Source organism: Falco biarmicus, chromosome 13, assembly GCF_023638135.1.
Source record: "Falco biarmicus isolate bFalBia1 chromosome 13, bFalBia1.pri, whole genome shotgun sequence".
In the NCBI taxonomy this organism is placed as follows: domain Eukaryota; kingdom Metazoa; phylum Chordata; class Aves; order Falconiformes; family Falconidae; genus Falco; species Falco biarmicus.
In genome coordinates this window covers 479,216-500,727 of record NC_079300.1, presented here as the reverse complement: position 1 = coordinate 500,727, position 21,512 = coordinate 479,216, and the positions used below count along the sequence as shown (strand labels likewise).

Below are 21,512 nucleotides of genomic sequence, written 5' to 3'. Positions count from 1 at the left end.
TACTGTGAAAGCCACTGTGGAAAATGATCAATGATAATACAGCCAGAGACAATTACAAACATGTAAAATAAACAAAACTGGCATTTTCTATAATATGCCTCTAAGGTGTGATCCTTTGCTCTGCATCACATGCATTTGAAAGGATTCATAGATGTGCCACAAAGAGTCAATTTGTATATATAGCAAAATTAAAAAGTAGGTCACAGTTACATGCAAAAATAACACTTCTCCTTTAAGAATGAATAGCTAAGAGTCATTACACCATGTTGTATGTCCACAGGAGAAGAGTTACTGACTTCAGTGAGGATAGCTGTGGGAGCAGAGGGGTGTGAAATCAGGTCCAATTTTTGTTTGCTTATTCTAGCATAGATCCTCCTTAGAAAAGCAAGAAAAAGGCTCTTTATTCCTGCAAAACTTGTGGTGTTATCCTCTGTAACCTTCACGAGGGTGGGGAGTTAATACCAGAACCTTTGTGCAGCTGCTCCCAGGCTGGCTGCCTGGGGCCGCTCTCCCAAGGAGTTGAGCAAACCTGGGCACCCCTTAATGCAGCACTGAGTTACACTGTTTCCCCCCAAAATGCAAAGGATTATTACTGTGGGAGTAAGTTCTCTTTCTTAGAAAGAGAGGCATGGATTTAGGGGGGAAATTAAATGGTTTGGTCATGTTCCCACTGACGCTGCTTGAAATGGCAAGACTGAATTATCTAGGGAGTATGGCAAAAGTCTGACATAATTTGGCAGTTTTAATTAATAGCCTCTATTCAGCTGTCAGAACCCAGTGGGTCTACTGACAAGACAGACAGATGACTTATCAGCCTCTACTAACATCCTGTGTAGATGCCTTTTAGGTAGTAGAATACATGCTTAAAACCGTATCCTGAAGTCTTTCACAGATGCCCAGATGCAGATTTGTATCTCAGTTACAGATTTCCTTGAATGAGACACTCAATTTAAGTCCCTGAAACAAGTAAAACCTGACACAAAAATGATTAATTATTGAACAAAAATGTATCATCATGACCATCTGTGAAGAAAAAGAAGGGGGGAGTGTCACCACTGGAAGTAAGAAATTCACAGTTGTAAGGTCTCATAATGCATTTGCTGTTTAGGTTTTGTTTTACTTAGCCAGATCAGTAATAGATTTTGGAATTGCTAAAATGACTGCTTAATATGGTTTCGGGTGCTGTTAATCAGTTTTGCAGTGAAAGAGATTTCCACAGAAGAAAAATGTGGAATCCCACACTCTCATATTGCAGAGACAATGTCTTCAGCCTCATATAGTGCCAGACCTGGTCGTCTGCTAGGGAATGTCACTGAAATGCCTGCAGCTGCCACTGAAAGTTCATCAGCCCCTTTCAGTAACCACAGGTAAGACAACAGGGATTTCTACATGGTCTGTCCCGACAGTGTGTGCTCAGCTGCTCAGCAGAGCTCCCTCTTGTAAGAAACCACACTATTTCTTGTGAGACACACGCAGTGTAGTGTACAGGACAACAATTACATCTGACCACACTAAACCTTGGCAGTATTAGCATTATCTCAGAGTTAGCAGTTGAATTACTGTGGGTATGTTCCTGCGACACCCGCAAGCAGCACTGGGTCACAGGGGAAGCTCCAAGCTGTTGGTACTCCTCAAGGCATCCCTCCTGCAACTGCCTTCTTGCTTTGGAGGAGGTTCTTGTTTGGAGAAGGTCCTCTCAATGCTGGAGCACCTAAAAGAGCTTTTCTTTGTGGGAGAAAGCAAATCTGTGAAAATCCTCAGGCCAGCCTGGGGACCCTTCATTTCAGGAAGAAGCCATAGAGCCTTTGGGAAACAGCCTACACCCGTCTTTTGCAGGCAGCGGAGGAAAAGTTACGTGTCTCCTGACTGTGTATCGAGTGATGTGTACCAACTGTGTGTGTGTGTAAACACAGTAGAGTGCACTTCCAGCTTAAAGGAAGTAAGGTCAGCACTGCAGGCTGAGGGAGCAGAGCTGAGCTTTAGCTCACACCTGAACATGTCTGGTCTCCAAAAGTGACAAAAACAAGCCTTCAGGTTAGTACTTCGGTCTCTGTATCATCCCTGCAAGTGAATTCATATACCCACACCAATTAATTTTGTTTCATTCAAGCTTCAAGCTGTGTTGAGATCCACGGGGTAATATAGGGTCTCCTGTATTACTTGCCCTGCATGAAAGCTTCTTGTGGGGCTGCTGGGAGATTTTGGAAGCTGTGAGGCTATGGCAGAAAAATAGGTGGGTCTGGTTTCCCTAGTCATCATGTTTAGTATTACACATGCCATGATGATGAAGAAGCACTGTAAACCATGAGTCTGCTCGCATTCACTGATAAGCCAGTCATGCAAAAGGCTCTTTGGAGTAGGAATTCAGCAGAAGGCATTTTACATCTGTCAGAAATAATTTAAGGGTGTGGAGTGACTCATTGGGAACTGCATGAATAATCAAGGCTTCATTTTCAATAAGACAAAGCCATGAACTTTTGTCTGGCACATCAGTGGGGAACATGTTCCCTGTGTTGGGGATTGTGTTCTGGGGACCAATGCTAGCAAAAATACCAGAAGGAGGGATTTTTTTTCAATGAAAACAGACTGGCCACTTTTAAAGTGCAGCTCTGTGTATGCCAACATCGCATGGATTTAAGGCTGCAAAACTCAGAGTAGAAAATAAAACTGAGAAGGCAGGCAAGCCTTGCACTGGTGTGTGGTCAGAAGTTTCTGCTGTAATCAGACAAGTGATATCACATCTCAAGGTGTGTCAGTATCCTGCATCAGAACAGTATTGCAGTGAACCAACACAAGAAATCCACAGCCTCAAAGCAGGCGTGGGTTGGGATCAGTCCCAGAGAAAAGCCCTTTCCCACCACCAGGTCATTCCTCGCTCGGGAAGGCATGCATAGCACCTGCCCTGCAGCAGGACTGCAAACCTTCACGTAGACAACAACAGGGGCTTCTCTGCCCCAACAGACTCTGACTCCTGTGTGTGTCTCCATCCCTCTTCCTGGGTATCCCTCCTAAATGAAGCTCTTTTGCAAATGGCTTGAAGTGAATCTGTCATCAATGTCTTACTTACCATAAACAAGTTCTCAAAATATATACCTTAACTTGTCATGACCCTCACATGTAATGGTCAGCAGGACCTGCATGTGCAGAAAGGTGACTGGAAAAACCCGAGGGTAATCGGTGAGACATCTTCCCCACCCAGAGCCCAGGGACACCTTCTCTACCGTAAAGATCTAACAAACTCTTCTTGAGATATCACTTCTTAAATTTTTTTTTTCCAGAACAGAATATCATTTTATTTATAATCAGGTAACGTGTTAGGTAAACAGCTAGTTAAGTCTAATGGACAGAATGAATAGTTTGAGAAACAGTTGATGCCAGGTAAACCTTAAAAATAAAGGATTGAACTAAAATTCAAGGCATAAACTTTGAGACTAGAGCAGAAAAATGGGAAATTAAATCAGCCTAAGTTGAGTGTTTTAATATTATTCAAGGACTCTGATCTTTCTCCCTTGCCCAGGTAACAAGCACAGAGATTTATGTTTCAAAGGAGTGAGATTTCACCATTTCCTTTGCCCTTGGCCAAGGATAGAAGTTGCCAACCACTGCTGGTTCCCACTCGCTGCATGGAAATGAGGAGCTTGATATTTTTTTTCCTAGACTGCAAATCTGGCAACAATAGGTGTTGTTCTGATTTGCTGCGCCATGTAAGAAGAACAGCAAGTAGAGAGGAAGGTGGGATCATTTTTTGGCTGGCCTGTGCCAATGTCCAGGGCCAAGGTACCCTCCAGAGTCAGGTGCTGTGACCCCCAGCTTGCTCCTTTGAAGCTACCAGGTACTGCATCCCCTGGAAGACAGAGCTGTCTCTGTCACAGAAACCCTGAGAGCTGGAAATACCCACAGCACTTGGGAACTGGAGACTTGGTAAATGTAAGAGATGGCAGGGAAAGCTTTATAAGCTGAGAAAAAGCAGGGAGAAATCTTGCGAGTTCCGGTCACAGATAGGAAAACTTGCATCAAAAATGCATCAAGTGATGGTCTTTAGCTGGTGTTACATGTGTAGTAAGGTCCAGAGATTGTCACTACAGATCAAGTATTTCCAGTACTTATTTTCTTTATGTAAGTTGAAAAATACTTCAAAAAAGTAGTGATTAGATTACAGAATAGTCTGCTCTTCATCCATTTTGCAAGGACAGGGCTAAATTCATCACGACCACAACTTAGCAGCACTTCATAGTGCTACTTGATCCCACATGAGTAAGAGAGACAGTGAATGTGAGCTCTGGGAGTGCAAGTCCATGAAGCAGGCATGTTCTGGAGCAGGGTGAGGAATGCAGAGGTGTGTGCTGGAAGGTGTGGCAGGTATGTGTGAGCTGTTAATGACTGTGTTGAAGAAATCCTGGTGATACAGAGGTGAGGGAGTCCAAGAACTGGAGCACAACCCATACTTTGGTATCAACTGAAGCACTGATCTGTGGCCATAGCAGCTGGTGCAGGTTCCTGGCATGGAAATGCCGCTCAGCAGTAGCGATTCTGAATCTCACACACTAGCAAAAGTACAGGCCTGCCTTGTTATTACCTTAATTTTCGAAGACTTTATAATGCTTCGCATAGCCATCCTGTCCTTCATTTGAGACTTCACCAGACAGGGCACTTCACAGCTATTACCACCCTCCTTTTCACAAAGGCCTCTCTGAAGCTGACCTTGTCACCCACTTACAAGCAAGGAAAGGCAGCAAAATTAGGGGTTTAATTTACTCTGATGGAAAGTTAATAAAACTGATAGAGGAAATGTGGCAAGAACACTGTCTATCATTCATAAAGCTGAAATACAAAATAAGTTCTGCAACTTGAAATGTATGGAGTGTGTCATATTATGAGTCAAAGCTGTGGCAGGGTCTGAACTTGCCTTTTCAGCTCTGTGACTGCGTTGTGGGTCTCTTTCCTCATTTTATGGCTTCAGCTGCGGCATACGAAACTGACCTGCACAATCCATACACGAACGCTGCTCTGCCTGCCCACGTTACCTCGCTGCAAAGAGACCGAAGCACGGGTGATCAACATTGTACCAAAATTGCTCTTCTCCAGAAAGTTTGGTGCTGTTCACCATATTTGCTCCACTGGCTGTCACAGTCCCCGTCGGTGGTCCCACGCCGCTGTGAAGGGCTGTAGCGTACTGGTGTGAACAGCCGCAGCCCAGCGGTGGACACGCTGGCTGCAGTCAGCGCTTCACACCTGGAAACAAGCTATGCCTTGCCTGGGAAATGAACCATAGGCCCAAGTGGTCTTTCCTAATGCCTGGCAGTTGTCCCACCCAGGCGTCACCTGCTTCTCCCGCAGCCAGAAGGAGGGACAGGGATCACGCCACTGGCAGGTGAACGGCTGTAGCCTTGGCCCCACGTCCAACCAGCAGTACATGATCAGGCATGCTACCAACAAGCACTCCCAGGTATTCCAGGCAGGAGACAGGCCGTGCCCATCTCATCTAGATTTCTGAGATTTTTCCATCCCAAAGACTTGGGTGGGTGACTGATGTCTGGGGTTTTTTATTCTTCTGTGTGGTAACTTAAGATGTCCACTACCAGACAGGATTTTTGGTTCCTGAAGAGAGGCAGCCACAGCTGCTGAAAGCAGACATCTTCAGCGGTTGCACTGCGTGTCTGCTGACTCTGGGCCCACTTATTCCTTCATCTGTTCTGTCACCAGCCCAGGTCTGCTGATGTGGAGGGATTAACATACAGTGCCAACAGCCTCTTGCAGAAGTACTGCTCCCTGGCAGTACCCAGAGTCCCTGCAAGCGCCTGCACTGCACAGTGTGGTGGGAAACGGGCACATCAGGAGGAAGGGGAAGGACATGCTGTACTCTTGTTCTGGGGTAATGCAAGGAGGGCTTTTTGTTGGAAATGTGAGGTATGTGCCAAATGTTATCACTGCCATTCAAAAAACCAAAAGAGCTGCTCTGGTACAGTCATCTATGTATTAATGTCTGGTTATTGTGAAAGCTAAGAAATGCCATCCTGTCTACAATAAGAGGCTATGGCTGAATCATATCCTTCAGTAGATGTGCCAGGAGGAATGCAAAGGAGGTTCTCATCACTATGGATGTCAGTAATCAACTTTCCTGGGAACCAGTGAGGGGTCTAGAGGCCCACGGTATTTGACTCATGAGTTCTTTTGTTTGCATGGGTTGATCCTTGGAAAGCTGCTGTAGTATATGCTGCAGTCTCCTCCTGAGGAGAGCATGTTAGTCGTTCCTTTCCAGGAGCTTTACAGACCCCTACCCAAGAGGAAAATGGATACCATCACAGCAGTTGTCTGCCATGTCCCCAGCTTTTCTATGCAGAACAGATTCGTGTCAGCTGAGAAGGGCGGACTTGACCTTGCATGTGGACAGTGCCGTAACACCACAATTAAACTCTAATTCTTTAAATTTATGCACTTGGGAGTATTGTCTCAGTAAAAGCTAGCACATCCTGTGCCACTGATTTCTTCCAGGTTGACTCTTATTTAGATCTAATTGTTGCAAGAGAAGAAGAACAAACTTAGTCAGCCAGAATGGTTACAGGAGGAAGAGAGAAATCAATTTAGGAAATATGAATCATTTGAACTTCACTAAAGTCCTGAATGGGGAAGCTGGGGCTCAAAGATAATAGAAAAAATCTGTTCTGCACTGGAAACAAGCCGAGTCCTGTGGCTCCTAAGTGGGTGTCTAACGGCAAGACTTCTCGGCTTCATCTAACTGAAGATGCTTGCTCATCATTCTTGAAAAAGATACTCTGATCTTTTTTGTTCCCCTAACAGTGCAAAGAAACATAGCTTTGTATGTATGTTATGTGTCAGGGAAGTTCATGATGTGAGAATGAAGCAAACTAACAACTCCATCATGTATTCTAGCGAAGTCCAAAGTAAATTGTTGCAGCTAACATTATAGAATAATGTTTTCCTGGTAGAGTCTAGTGTATACAGTGATTACAAAATCATCTGCTTTCATGAAAAAGGGGATTATAGTGACTGGTTTAAAATTGGCTACTTGGCCTGACCAAACAGCTTTATCCACTGCAGAGATCATAAAGATTTTTATCACTGTGGGATTAAGGCATTGATTTATGTCTGACAGTAAATTAAACTGAGATGAGTGATGCTGTAACCATTTCGTTTCCTGCCTTGACTCACTTGGATGTTGCTAACTAACCCTGGAGGGAAAATGCTGAACAGGAATTCTAGCAGCTCCTGACTCAGCGCAGCTTACAGCCCAATGCATTAAAGATTACTAGCACTTATTTCAATACATTGCAGTAGTAAGAGTTGACTACAAAGAAACACGTAAGGCCCTAGCAAAATTGAGTACTGAGCAATACAACATAAAGTTATATTTAATATATATAACTGTAAAGTGATGTAACTAGAAAAAAATTACAGCTTCACCTATGAAAAATGAGCTGACTATTACCAGGCAGGAGCAAGGTCCTGGGCTTGTGCTAGGTAGTGTGAAAGGATCAGCTCGGTGCTCTGCAGTGGTCAAAAACCCCCAACAGATTTAACACTGGCAATTATTTGGAGACCAAAACAGAAGACATAATTATGGCAGGGTACAAATCCAGGTTTCAGACACTCATTTTTGAGCACTGTTTGCAGTTCTGGCCACCTCATCTCCAACAGATACATAACTGGATAAGATTCAGAGAAAGGCAATGTGCTAGAAGCCATTGGGCAGGGTGGATAAGAGTGCCTGCAAGAGCAAAGGATCGTTAACAGCCAGGTTCAAAGCAAATCAGAGGAGGTTGTTCCTCATGCAGCAGCACTAGCCCTGCAGAGCACTTTGCAAAGGGCATTTGCAAAGACGTGCAAAACCTTCTCAGGGACTCAAGGGGAAAATGGACATGTATGTGGAATACAGCCAGTGGAGTTACCAGAGATACCACAACCAGGTCATAAAATCACTTGAACTAAGAATATTAAAAGCTGGGAGGTTAGCTGGGGAAAGAGCAGATAGGTTTGGCATTTTCTTACTGTTTTGTAGGTATCTGCTTGCAGCTGGGTTGAGAGAGAGGACACCAAACTAACAGGAGCCTTGGTCTGATGCAGTATGGTCTGTGTTACGTCACACACCAGACTATAAAGTATGGCTTTTCAGAGGCTGCTGTGTGTCTTACCCATCTGTTCTTGCTTTAGGGCCATCAACCTCCAAGACAGTGAAGTGGAAGGCAGCCTGTGGTCATACGAGCCTTGGGTGTGCAGTTCAGTCTACCACTGCACGTGAATCATCATCTGACTGCACCATGATAGATTTAGTAAGGAACTGAATGCCATCCTTCACAAGAGCCAGTATGAACTGTTCTGCCCTGCCTGCACGTTTCCAGCACGGGGAGTTGGCCAGCAGCAATTCTGTAACCATTTACTGGCTTCATGCTCTCTAATTATAGAGAAGCCAGGAAAGAAAAACACGACTGATCTCTAGCACCGACCCAGTGAAGATCAGGCAGCAAAAAATGTCTCTGGGTTGGGATCAAAGTATGCATGAAGAGGCAAGAAACATATTAGAGTGATCCAGCTCTTCACTGTGTGGCGTTGCCATTGCTGAGATAGCTACAGTTGCTACCCCAAGACTAAACCTCTAAGTACGCAGCCATTGAAAGACACCCAGTCTCTAGCCCTTCTGCTTGCAGAAACACAGCTGAGACTCTGTTAAGGGCACAATACACCTCTGACATGCAGCTGAAGATTGAGGCAATCTACTCCTTCCACTGTGGCTTGCTTTTTTCTAATTTTGTGTTGCTATTCCCCTTCTGATAACTGAAAACTCTGACGAGCATTTCAAAACACTCCTCTGAAAGAAGGATGTGGTGTTGGTTGTGGATGTTTAGAGCCACTGCTCTGAGTGATCACTGATGCTCACGGATGTGAGAGTCTGTGTAAACAAGCAGGGAGACAGATCTGCTCTCATATGTTGACTCTTAATGTTGTGGGTCTCTGGTCTCAGGAGTAGCATCAGAAAAGATGTCCTGCTGAACAGTATCCTTATTTAAGCAGCGGCTACCTTAGGATCATGCCTGCACCTTCACTGGATGTTACTGTGCACCTGTGTTCTGTGTTTTTTTCATTTTAGTGTCACAAAGTTGTAACTAGAGATCCAGCTGTCCTCTTGTAATGGGTTTGTGTGGCAAGGTTTTGGTAGCAGGGGGCTACAGAGGTGGCTTCTGTGAGAAGATGCCAGAAGCTTCCCCCATGTCTGATGGAGCCCATGCCAGCTGGCTCCCAGATGGACCTGCCAGTGGCCAAAGCCGAGCCTGTCAGCCACAGTGGCAGTGCCTCTGGGACAGCACAGTAAGAAGAGACAGAAGAAAAAACAATCTGCACCAGCAGGAGACAGCAGTGAGACTGTGTGAGAGCAACGGCCCTGCAGCCCCCCAGGTCAGTGCAGAAGGAGGCAGGGGGCTCCAGGTGCTGGAGCAGAGATTCCCCGGCAGCCCGTGGACAGCCCCCAGCGGGGCAGGCTGTGCCCCCAGCCCATGGAGCCCATGGAGGAGTGGATCCCCCCCCCGCCTCAGCCCAGGGAGGGCTGCACACCGGGGCAGGTGGATGCCCAAAGGAGGCTTGTGACCCGTGGGCAGCCCACGCTGGAGCAGGCTTGCTGCCAGGACTTGTGACCCCCCAAGCTGCAGCAGTCCATTCCTGAAGGACTGCACCCCGTGGGAGGGACCCACGCTGGAGCAGTGTGTGAAGAGCTGCAGCCTGTGGGAAGGAATCATGTTGGAGAGGTTCATGGAGAACTGTCTCCTGTGGGAGGGACCCCACGCCAGAGCAGGGGAAGAGCGTGAGGAGCAAGGAGCAGCAGAAACAACGTGTGATGAACTGACCATAACCCCCATTCCGTGTTCCCCTGTGCCGCTCAGGGGAAGGACGCAGAGAAATCAGGAATTAAGTTAAGCTTGGGAAGAAGCCGGGTGGGGGGGAGGAAGGTGGGGTGTTCTTCTGACTTGAATGGTAATAAACTGATTTTCCTCAAGTGGAGTCTGTTTTGCCCATGACGGTAATTGCTGAGTGATCTCCCTGTCCTTATCTCTACCCACAAGCCTTTTGTTATATTTTCTCTCCCCTGCCCGGTTGAGGAGGGGAGTGACAGAGTGGCTTTGGTGGGCACCTGGCATCCAGCCAGGGTCAACCCACTACCCCTCTAAAGGCACAATTTTAGCCAATGACAGAGTCACACAGTGACTGTTTTCCTGCCTGGTGCAATGCACACAAAGCTCTGCTGAAAGCTTCTGTGGTGGGCAAAGGAAACACCAGATATTTTGATTTGGAATTGTCTCAGTTTACGAATTATCTTGGAAATCCACTAATCACTGTTCAGGCATGAAATGAAGAGATTGTTTGAAAGATGTCAGGAAAACCCTCACATCTCACATGTGAATCATCTTTCCGGGTTTTGTCTAGCAGAGGCAACATGTCTAGCAAAGAGGACTTTTTCTCCCTATAGCCGGAGGTGATACTGGCGTCCCTGTGAGCTGTAAGCAGCGAGGTAGCAGGGCTGTCAAAGCCTCTGAGCCCTGAGTGTAACCCGTGTAACACAGACCAGCACAGTTCCGTGCCTGTCTGAAACTGGTCCCAATCTGCTGCATAGTCTTTGGCTCTTCCAGGTGCAATAGCTGTCCCGACTGAAGACTGTGACAAACTCTGATCATCCAGAGACTTGTGACAATTCTTCATCACTCTGGTACATACCACTCATCGCTCCAAAACTTAACCTTTATTCTCATTCCCACCTTATCATTATTTGAATGGATATAATGTTTTTTCCCTTCTATCTTTTTTTTTTGCTAAGTTACCTCAACTGTAATTCCATAACTGCTGTAGAACAATCCTGTAAAATCTTTTCAAAAGTTTGCTACCAAAAAGTTTTGTCTATGGTGTATTTTAAATTGTATTCCTAAGGACTTCTTTTACAACTGTTAAAAAAAGCACTAAAAAATCTGAAAGCTGACTGAATTCTGCACTTTTTGTGTGCAAGCCAATAGACCGGTATAGCCTAAATGCTGGGCAAGCTCAGCTGTTGTTCCCAGTAGTGCAGCTCATCCTCATTTTGGTGGGAGCTGAAGCTCTTGTGTCTGCTCTGGGCTGCAGGGAGCTGTGGCACAGTGGGTCAAGGGGAGACAGCTCCGAGTGCCAGGGCAAGCAGGCAGCACTGTCTGTCTTGCACAGGTTTTCAGCCATCCTCAGCTGCAGCTTCTAGTTAAAGCTCTGGGACACCAGACGAATTTGCTAAAAGGGCTCATAAGGCTTTTTCCACAGGCAGCATCCTCATCCAGCCATTCCTCTGCCTGGAGCTGGCACCTGGGGAGTGCAAGCATCAGTCGCGATCCCCTGCTGAGCCTTTTACTTGGGACCGGCTGTCCCTGATTTCCTTGGAAAACACCTTTAAACTTAGTGTGCTGTGCCAGCTTCTAGAGGTGCCACCCAGGTATGATCCCCATCCCTCCACTGCTCCCAGAGCTCACAGCTCCCTGCAGGGCAAGCCAAAATCCAGAGACAACACCAGGATGATACTGGAGGGGAGCGATGCAGACAAACAGGTTGTAGAAGGAGCAGGGGAAAAGCTGGGAGACATCTTGCCAACGCTGCAGTGAAGCAGCAGGGGATGACTTCAGGGCTGAGGCTGTGCCCAGCAGCCCCCTAGGCTCCAGGTGGGGAGCGGGTGCCCACCAAGCCCAGGGAGCTCCGGGCCAGCTGCACAGGCTGGCGCTCACACAGGCAGGGGCTGCTGCTGGGCTTCAGCAGGCGTCGAGCGTATTTGCAAAAGGATTAAGCAAAATAAGCCATTGGGTTTCTTCGTGCCCCCATTCATGGAGCCTAGTCACTTCATCTTTCTTTGTCCGAGTGGTATTTCAAGGCCTGTATTTTAAGCCCACTGGTCCCCTCAGGAGTGCATTACAGGCTGGCTAAATATTATGTGGTCACCTGCAATGCCACAAGGACCTAAGCTGCACTCTCCCCCACTACAAAGCCCCTGTACAATTCTGCTTTTGGGAGCGTGTATGCAGCAGGCACAGATGTTGGCATCTGGTGTCTGCTCAGCTTTATTTTGAGGTATTTAAACTTAGCAAACTGGCTTTTTTTAGGTCCACATGCATAGATCAGGTGGTCACCTGTGGCAGTATGTTTATTCCCAGATTCCAGCTGCATTCAGGGAACAGCCTTCTCTAAACATAATTAGGGCTATTTAAGTTGCTGCTCACAATTACCTCTCCGTTCACACAAAACAACACATACTCCCTCATTGAGCAATAACTCCTGGAGATACAAGGGTGAAAAGCCACAGGCAACTTGCTGTTGAGCCCCTCACAGATTTGTATGGTCCTGCTGTAAATGGATGTTTACTTCTGAAGAGCTGCACACCTAGTGTACTCTGCCATTATACTAGTTTTCAAACTAGCAGATACACCTGGCAGTTCAACAGTTGTTAATATCCTTTAGCTTCCCTTGCCTTTGCCTGTATTAATCAGTCTGTAGACAGATACAGAAAAGCCTGTATTCGGGGACAGATGTGCATTTAACTGACAACACAGCAAGTCCTTTCAGCTCTGGTAGGTACATTTCAGCCTGAAAGGCTGGACAACATCAAAAGAGGGCAGTTTTCACATCATGCTGACCATGCTCCCCTTTCCTTGGTGCCTCTCTTCAGCCTAAGACTACAGTGCTCCTTTCTTCTCTCCACCTCGCCCTCTCCTGCCCCTCTTCCTCCTCCACTGTTGCTGTTTCTCACTGCCTTCAAGAGGACTGCTTCAAGAGCAGCTAGACCGTCCTCATACCAACTCCACATTGAAATTTAAACACTTCTGAGATCTACTAATAACATGTTTCTGAAATATCACAGGCTAAGTCCCGGAGAAGGATGAAACTGAGCTAACTGCAAGCAGAATTACACACAGTGCTATTTACCAGGGTCTTTTCTAGCAGGCTGTATCAAAGAAACAAAAATCCTGTCATCATTTTTAGACCTTTTTTTGCCTGCATATCTCACATGATTTGTGTTTCATAATTTTCCTGCCTGATAACCAGTCTCATCTGCTACCCAGTCACTGCAAATTAATGCACAATAGAGAGGTCTGAAGAACAGTACTGCACAGGATTTATCTCTGTTGTTGACTTTGCTGTGCCAGACACATGGTGAGGGGAGAGACTTTGTTAGAGTTCAGAATTTGCACCTGTGAATCTCATTTTTCATGGTTATCTCTTGCTCTGCGTGCTCCCTGCACAGCAGGAGGGAGGCAGCCCGGCATGCTGCCAGCCGCAGGCACACAGCTCCAACTGTTCCGGCAGGGACTCACGCTTTGAGACCTGGGTGGCTTGGATCCTGTCGACACTGCTGCAGCGTCAAAGGGTGCACTGACACCTTGTGTCACACAAGTGAGATTTGACACAAGAAGAGACACAGGAAGGTTAACTCTGACAGTTTCCTCAGTGTTCCACTGACATCTGGACTCCCCACATTTTTTTTCTGCCAGCTGCCTTCATGTGGTTTCAGCAGATAAGCTCTTCAGCTTTTGTCCTTCCTCCCGCCCTAAATCATTTCTGGGATAGCAACAAGGTGATCATACTAAATGGATTATAAAACTTACTTGCTTTTAGGCTCAGCAGAATAATATTGCCCCTGTAAGGGCTCACATTAGTTTGAGCAACGTTATCCTGGGTCTGTGCAAGCGTAGGTGAGCAGAACTTGGCCCTAGACTCAGCCGCAGTGGTTGCTGAGCTATCAAGTTATCTGGAATAAGAGTTTCATTTTCAGAGCAGTACAATTTTCTCCACAACGATGTTATCTTTGTTCCTTGGTTTCTGGCAGCAAAGCTGCTCACACATGCTATTAGCAGATGGCAGAAGACGTACGCAAAATTTGCTCTCAGAACATTTCTTCCATTCTTCCTCCCAGACCAAAGAATTGCAAATTCAAGCTAAAAGACTGCACTAACTACAGCTCCTTTCCTAACAGGGCTACAGATAGTTAAAAGCAGGCTCCAGTAGAAACCTCTCAAATATTTCAGTCTCTCTGCTATAGTTCAACTACTCAGCACATTCCCTTTAGTCAGAAATGCAGGAACTGCATCTCTGTAAAGCCACGCTCCTTGGTGCCCTTATGTCAGCTCCTTTTCAGGATCAGCTGTTAACAAGCAGCAGGCATGGCAGGAAGGCTGAAAACTTTTACACAGTCTCTCCTGTAAGTTGAGGTATCCATCTGTGGCCCACAGCTAGCTGCCGTAGGCTTGGCAGAGCTTAGTGCACTTGGTGTAGACCAAGATGAACACATAAATTTAAGGAACAGGCAAACTGCCACAACGGGCATACACTAAGGAACATGGATGTGTGCACACTGTTCAGCCTCCAAAAGGAGGAGACATGAGCCTGATGAATTCTACATCATCCCATATTTATGCTGTGATGAGCTGAAACTAAACTGGGCTTCCAGTGGAGCTGCTTTTGGAGGGAGTCTGGGAACTCCTGTAACCATGTGCTTGAGTGCTTTCCTGAATCAACATTCCCTTTCGATCTAGGCGTCTTGTCTAGGAAAAGAAATGGCTTTTTGAAAAGTCTTCTTATTCAGGGTTCTTTTATTCATAGCATACAATTTTTTTCTGCCTCCCTCAACTGAGGCAAATCCTACTCAGGATTGCTCATGAACTTGATGGAAAACAAACGGATGAAAGAGCAGTGCTTTGAGACTGCCTCAGCCTTCAGACCTTACATTAGCACTTATTTTTCATCAGTTTTGTTTTGTCCCCAAAGGACAATTTTATTCCAAGTTCACAAGCTTATGCTGAAAAACAACAGAACATTTCCAGAGTCCCAAAACTGTGGCAATGTGAGTCTATTGCTTTGGATCCAAAGTTAAACTTGGCATGTAGACCCCATGTAGCACCAAGTGGAACAATCGCATGTCAACAAGAAAGGTGCAACAGTTCCAGCAATCCAGGATAGTTGTGCTCAGATACCTGCTCCACAATTCACCATGTCTCCGCCCACCTGCCACCACCGACTCCTGCTTCCCATGGGGGCATCATTCAAAGCCATGAATTGCCTCCTGGAGGTGATGCCTCAGCCTCCACGCAACCTCCTTTTGCCCAGTGACCAGCAAGCAGCGATCTCACTAAGCCTCTGCCTGAAAGGCCTCAAAGCCTCACATCTGGCTCGCTCCAGTCATGCCTCCATGCCAAGGTGAGCGGCTGTGCAGCATGCAGGCTCTGGCTGGAGGAGCTCCACCGAGTGCTGCGTGCCACAGCATCACTGGACCATCGCTGCCACTGGGTATCGGCATCACAGGCAGGGCCACCAGCCTGGAGATTTTTGAGTTAAAATCCCCAAAGAGAAAGATATCAACCATAAATCAGCTACGCACTGCAGACCACAGCGGGGGACAGCCAAAATCTGCCTTCAAAGGACTTGTCAGGCAGCACAGGCTATGATGCCCCATGGATACTGGAGGTTACTGCTATTTTAGAACACAAGATTGAAAGACTGAAGTATTCATATATTCTGCTTGCTACCTGTCTGGATTTAGAGTTTCAATTTTCAAGCCACTACTTCAAATGTGAAATCTGAATTATTCTTTATCCCCACACACAGATACTTGATCAAATAATTAAAACCTGTCTCAGCCATCCAGTTATCATGTTGATGTCTTTCTACCCTGTCTCACAGAATTTGCACCTGTTGTTAGATAATGCAGACAAAAGGGGTACTGACTACTTGCTTTTGTTCATGATTGTCTTTAAGTTTCAAGATTATTTAAAATAATTTTCTTCCATACAAATAGACTTCCTATTGTGCACTGTGCTGTCTCATCAAAGAAGGAAATCCAACTCCCTATTTTCAGGAAATCTTCAAGTTTTCAGGTGTTGCTGTTTCCACGCGGTATGAAGGCCCATCTCTCCCTGCATACCCATGCAATTCTGCTGGCAGTCCAGAGCAGAGGGGAAGCATGTAAAATGCTGCTTTGTGTCTCTGCCAATATTAAACTATTGAAGTCGTACTTTTATGTGCACCTGGTTATACCTTCCACTAAAGAGAGTGCATGGTAGAGGCACTTTCATGCCAACTATGGAATTAATTTTCTTTAAAAAGTATTTTCCCTAAAGCTTAATAGAGATTGCAGCCCTAGATAACTCAGTTGCTTTGTTCCAGTGTCAGAGGCATGCAGTGGAAAGAGCTGAAACTCTGCAGAGAGGGCACGGCTGGACCCTGGCATGAACACTGGTGGCCGGACAGCCGAGTGATCTCCTGTGTGCAGGACACCCAAGGGCAGAAGGGAAGAAAAGGCACTGGGGGAAAACAGGATTTCTGTTATATTTTTGTTGTACTTGGGTTTTTTGTTGTACTTGGCCGGGGCGGGGGGGGGGGGGGGAAGGGAATTTGTCACCTGGCTAAGAAAGCCAAGTATGATGTACTCCACAATTCCTACCTAACTCCATGAAACAGCTTATATTGAGTGCTGTTGATACCTCAGATCTCTCCTGTGTTACCTTCTTCTCAAGTTCAAAGCTAAAAAGCTACTTTTAGTTGGCTACATTTATTTGCCCTTTCCTTTCCTTAAAGCAAATATAACCAGTAAAATTCCTTGCATATTTCTCTCCATCCTGAAGTTTCTTTTCTCATTTGCCCTCCGTATAATCAGACCCCTTTTCACACATGGGTGAACCTAGAAAATCATTTAGAGCAGGAACCATGTGAACCAGTTCAGTGAACATCAGGTAATAGTGTCTTCGAGGCCTTTTTGAAGGTCAAATAGTTCTGGGTAATTTTTCCAGCTACTTTCTTTGTTAAATGAAAGCCCACCGAAACCAGGAAAAGAACAAGATGGTTTTGTAAAAGTCTCTAACTCACGGGTCCCCTGAATCTGCCTGCCCCATATCCCTGCATGGTTTCCTTCTATGTTTTCTCTCTGAGATGCCCGTCTTCACAAGTCACCTGCTTGTGCATAATTTGTATTGCTCACTGTTGCCCTGAGAATGGCTGAGATTTTCAAATACACTTCTCAGTAGATTCTTAAACTTCTAAGTTACTTCCAAGCTTTTGCAAAAAAAAAAGGCTTACTTTTTGTTTGCATCATGATACGAAAGACAATCTAAAAATCATCCTGGACACACACAGACAAACAGGAGAGCCTGTGAGTGAACCTGGCCATCTGTGGTTGCTTCTGTGTAATTTCTCCTACGTCAAGCATTGTAGATGGGTTCACAGTGCAGCTTTTCCTTCCAGGCCCTGTAAATTTGGGTATTATTGCTAACTTTGTGATAAGAAACTACAGCACTGATTTAAATGAACTGGTAAGTCTTACACCCACAAGATGGTCAAATAATCCCAACCTTCATACAAAACTAGATAAAGAACATCAAACAAAACTAAAGAATGTTTATGTTCTCCTTTTAAACGGTGCAATTTCAACTACAGAAGTAAATAAATTTGTTTTATATTAAGAATGGAAGCACAGAGGGACTTTGCTACATAAAAATTCTATTTTAGGAGAGATTTCTGTTTAATGAACTGGACTTGTTTTCTGAAAAACAACTTGTAATGAAGAACAGGACAATGCCACTTAGTCTGTAAATTCATTAAAGCAAAGGCTTTTTTAGATTGCAAAAGCTTGCACAACAAGGCCCTGGTTTGTCCTCTTAGGAATGCAATACCAATCCCCAATCCCAAATTCTTTACTGGGGCTCCAAACACTTACAAAGGTTATGCAGAGTTTGCACTGCACAGGATTTCTTCCCTGCACATAACTCTGAATGTGCAAAAGTATTTCCAGACTCTGGACAATGATCATTATACAGACCCAAATATAATGGCGGTCGCGGTCAGATATATGGGTGGAGAGACGCATATGAATGGGCAGGTATATACTGAAATGGGCTCATCTTAGTTAAGAAAAACATGAAAACTGCCATATATACATTTGAGAAAGTAATTTTAATGTAATGCAAGTGCATTTAATGCTAATCCCCAGTACAGCTGCACAGGTGAGCGCTTTGGGCTGCTGCAGTTCACCTAAGAAGAGCCAAGCTCTGTGCCCTGCGCCAGAAACAGCTGCTGAGAGCTGAGCTCCGCTTCCCACTGTGCATGGGACCCTAACTGGGCACAAATCCTTTCTGCCCTGCAGACTCCATCCCTGTGGGCACGGGCTCTGGGGCATGTGGGATCATCCACCTGGCCCTCCAGAAAGGTGACAGGCAAGGGTGCCCACCTCCCCTGTGTCTGCTGCTATGGGGATCCATGTCCTCCTAGGGAGGAAAGCCTTGCCCCATTCAGTCCCAGTCACTGCTTCCGACTCACTGTCCCCAACATAGTGGTGCATTCCACCCAAAGACTTAAAACTGTGTTTAAAATACATAAATGTCAGAAAAACTCCATACCCCATTTAAAGATTTAGCTCAAACTCCTGTGCCATTCAGCTTGGGAGACGAAGGAGAGCTTTTGCAAGAATTAACAAAAAAGAAGTTGCAAAATGCACTCACAAGGTAGTAAAGAAAAGGAAAGCAGTCACAGCCTCAGCACAGCATGTCTGCATTAGGCTGAGCGATGCTGGGCTCTTGGGGCTGTCAGAGCTGTTTGCCTCCTTGACCGCTTGCACAAAAGCCCTTCTAAAGCTTTATCCTAAAGGAATGTAGTGTCCAGCAAGGACTGATAGTGGTCAGAGTAACCAAGTCCCCGCAGGCATGTGCTTCCAGGGAACAATGGGAGTTAACCACATGCTGGGACAAAGTCCCTCATCAGCAGAGCAAGGGCAGAGCAGGGCAAGGTGACGGACACTGTTGGCTTAGACAGAGAAAATGCAAGAGCAGAGTCAAGGCTGGGAGAAATCTGCTCTTCAGTGGCACCATGCTATTGCTTGAGAATTAAAACTACTTGTTTCACCATGTTTTCTTTGGGGATACCGCTGAGGGACCTCTGAAGAACAAGGAACACTGACAGCCCTCCTGTGAAGTTTCCGTGGCTTTCTGCATCCTCCAGGTGACAAATGCTGGCTCCTATCTGTGTGGCTAAGTGCTGAACACAAGTCACTTCTTGTCTTCCAAACCTATTGTTGCTGCTCTTCCTGGGTGCAGAGTCATTAAGGCATTCTATGAGCCATACTGGGCAAAGTAGTCATCTGCCACACACCTGATCAAATCCAGAAAAACCAGCATTTATACATCAGAGTTGCTCCAGGTCTGGGGTGAAGAAAAAACTCACTGGTTTTCAGGGCATTTGGGTGCTTGCTAGATGTATTTGTTGCTTTTGGAGTAGCTGTCAGAGGCAAAATGACTGGAAAAGCTCAAGAATGTCCTTTGGGGGCAAATACTAAAAACTGCAAATCAAGATGAAGCGTAGCAGTGCACTGCTCCTTACTCCTCCTGCCTGTGGCATCAGACTACTGAGGTCTGTGGATTATTTCTAGCGCTTCCATGACAAGCAACTTTTGCAAGCTGTCATTATTTCACAAGGATCTGCACCTACAGGGAAAATACTGCACAAATCAAGATGATGAAAGTGACTTCTCTGTATCGAGCTCTTCTGGAGAACACAGACTGCCTCAGGCTTTAGATGCCGTCGAAGACATAGGGACATAAGATTTGTCTGAGGTTCATCCAGTCCAACAGTGTCTCTAGTAGCTGTCATCATCAGCTCCTCAGGGGAAGGCACTTGAGAACTGAAGTACTTGGGCCTGACTGTATCACTTGAACCACATTCTTGCGGACTATTTCAAAGATTTCCAGAAGAGGCATCAGATCTCAAAAACATTTCCAATCTTCTGGAAAGTATTTGCTATTCCCAATATTTTGCAGACCATAAAGGAACAGAAACAATTACACAAATGCGGTTCCCAAGAGGTTGCTCGGTAGAAAATCTGGACAATAATCAGTAGATCAATGGATTACCTTTGAAGCCTTTCAAAAGGCTTAGCTCCATCTACCAACTTCTATTCCTCAGCCACCAGTGCTGACCTGCATGGTGAGATCCATGCTGCACTTAGCTGAGGAGTGCCAGTTTCACATTCTTCTGGAACTCTCAAACAGAAAAAAACTAGTTTTGGAGGTTTGTTATTCAGCTTACTGATTTGCTGCTCCTTGGCTCACAGCTGAAGTGGAGATGGGTCCTCTTGCTCACCTGGTGAAACACAGTTCTCCTGAGGGAAGATCCTCCTCAAACATCTCCACAGCAGGCGCAGACACCAAGATTCACGGAGTTTCAGAGCTGTGCCTGCCCCCATGCCCCTTTTGCACCACAGGCATCAGCTGGGCTGCTCAGTGGCACATGCAGCTAAGCTGCTCCCTGGACATGGGCTGGTTATCGCACTGAGCATTAGCTCAAAGACAACTTCTGAGAACCCCCATTTGAGACATTTAAGGAACACAATTAGGTAGCTTGCATAGACACAAACACTTGCATAATGCTACAGATACCAACATATGGTTGACCCATATTGCCCCACACAATAGTCACAGCAAGACATGCTGCTGCAGCACAAAACCCGCCAGTCACAAAGCTGTGCACTTTGTGTGGGCTGGGAAGATCCCTCAGTGCCAAAATAAATGGTGGATGAGCCAGAACGGCTGGACTCCACAAAGAGGCTGCAGGTGGGAGAGCCTGAGACAGAACAAGATGTTTTCAGGGTGTTTCTGTCAACAGGTGGGTTCCAAGGAGAGGGACCGAGTGCTCCTGGGCTGGGGGAATGCTAAAGATATTCAGCTGTTGCTAATAAGAGGGCAGCTCAAGGAACACTTACCAAACTGGACTCTCCTCATTTGTCACTGACATGGGGACTTGCCACATACTGCTGCAGTCAGCTTACCTTCTCCCCTCACTTTTGCTGCCTGGCTTTAGCAGGGAGCACCGGTGAAAATGGATGTCTGCACGCCACACAGCACCCTTTGCAGCTGCAGGAAGACTCACCAGCCTTCCGCAGTGAGTGGGATGGGAAAACCCTGGCTGAACTAGGTTTGTGCAAGACGGAGTGTCCCCTGAGCGAGAGTAATGCACAATGTGGCACACTTGCCAGCTGTGACTTGTGCCCTGATGGGTATGGCTACAAGTTGTGGGCAGAAGAAATCACCCATCCATGCACCGCATACTGCTCAATACTCCCAGCATTATCCTGCATTTGTACCATTCCACAGAAATACATGTTATTTAAAAAAATATGAAAAAGTGTGTTAATTCTAATTATTTCTAATATTATAACTATTCACCACAGACATAGACCCAGTTTTCTCTATTGAACTGCAAACACAACATCTTTTAACTAGTCCTTTCTGCATCATTAAAAAATTGCTGTTTGACATACCATACTCTCTTCCCTTCTTGTCTGCTTTTATTTCTTGATGCAAGTGAAGATCCACTCCAACTCCATTTATCTTGCTCTTGTGTTTGCAATGAAGGATTTCACAACATGCACACAGAGATCTTTTTTGAGTAAGCATGAAATTCTGTAATTAGAAAAAAATAGAGACCAAACCATTTCAGTATTCTCAGATTACAAACATGTTGTTTGT

At 45.8% G+C, this 21,512-nt stretch overlaps 1 long non-coding RNA gene across 17 annotated transcripts in view; it reads right to left on the bottom strand.

Annotated features, from left to right (window-relative positions):
- Nucleotides 1-21,512, bottom strand: part of LOC130158068 (uncharacterized) — a 99,782-nt gene that overhangs the window by 15,688 nt on the left and 62,582 nt on the right. For all 17 annotated transcript variants that reach the window (XR_008825152.1, XR_008825151.1, XR_008825150.1 and 14 more), the window contains one exon: nucleotides 21,305-21,446. This is a non-coding gene — a long non-coding RNA (uncharacterized LOC130158068). The remainder of the gene's footprint in view (nucleotides 1-21,304; nucleotides 21,447-21,512) is intronic.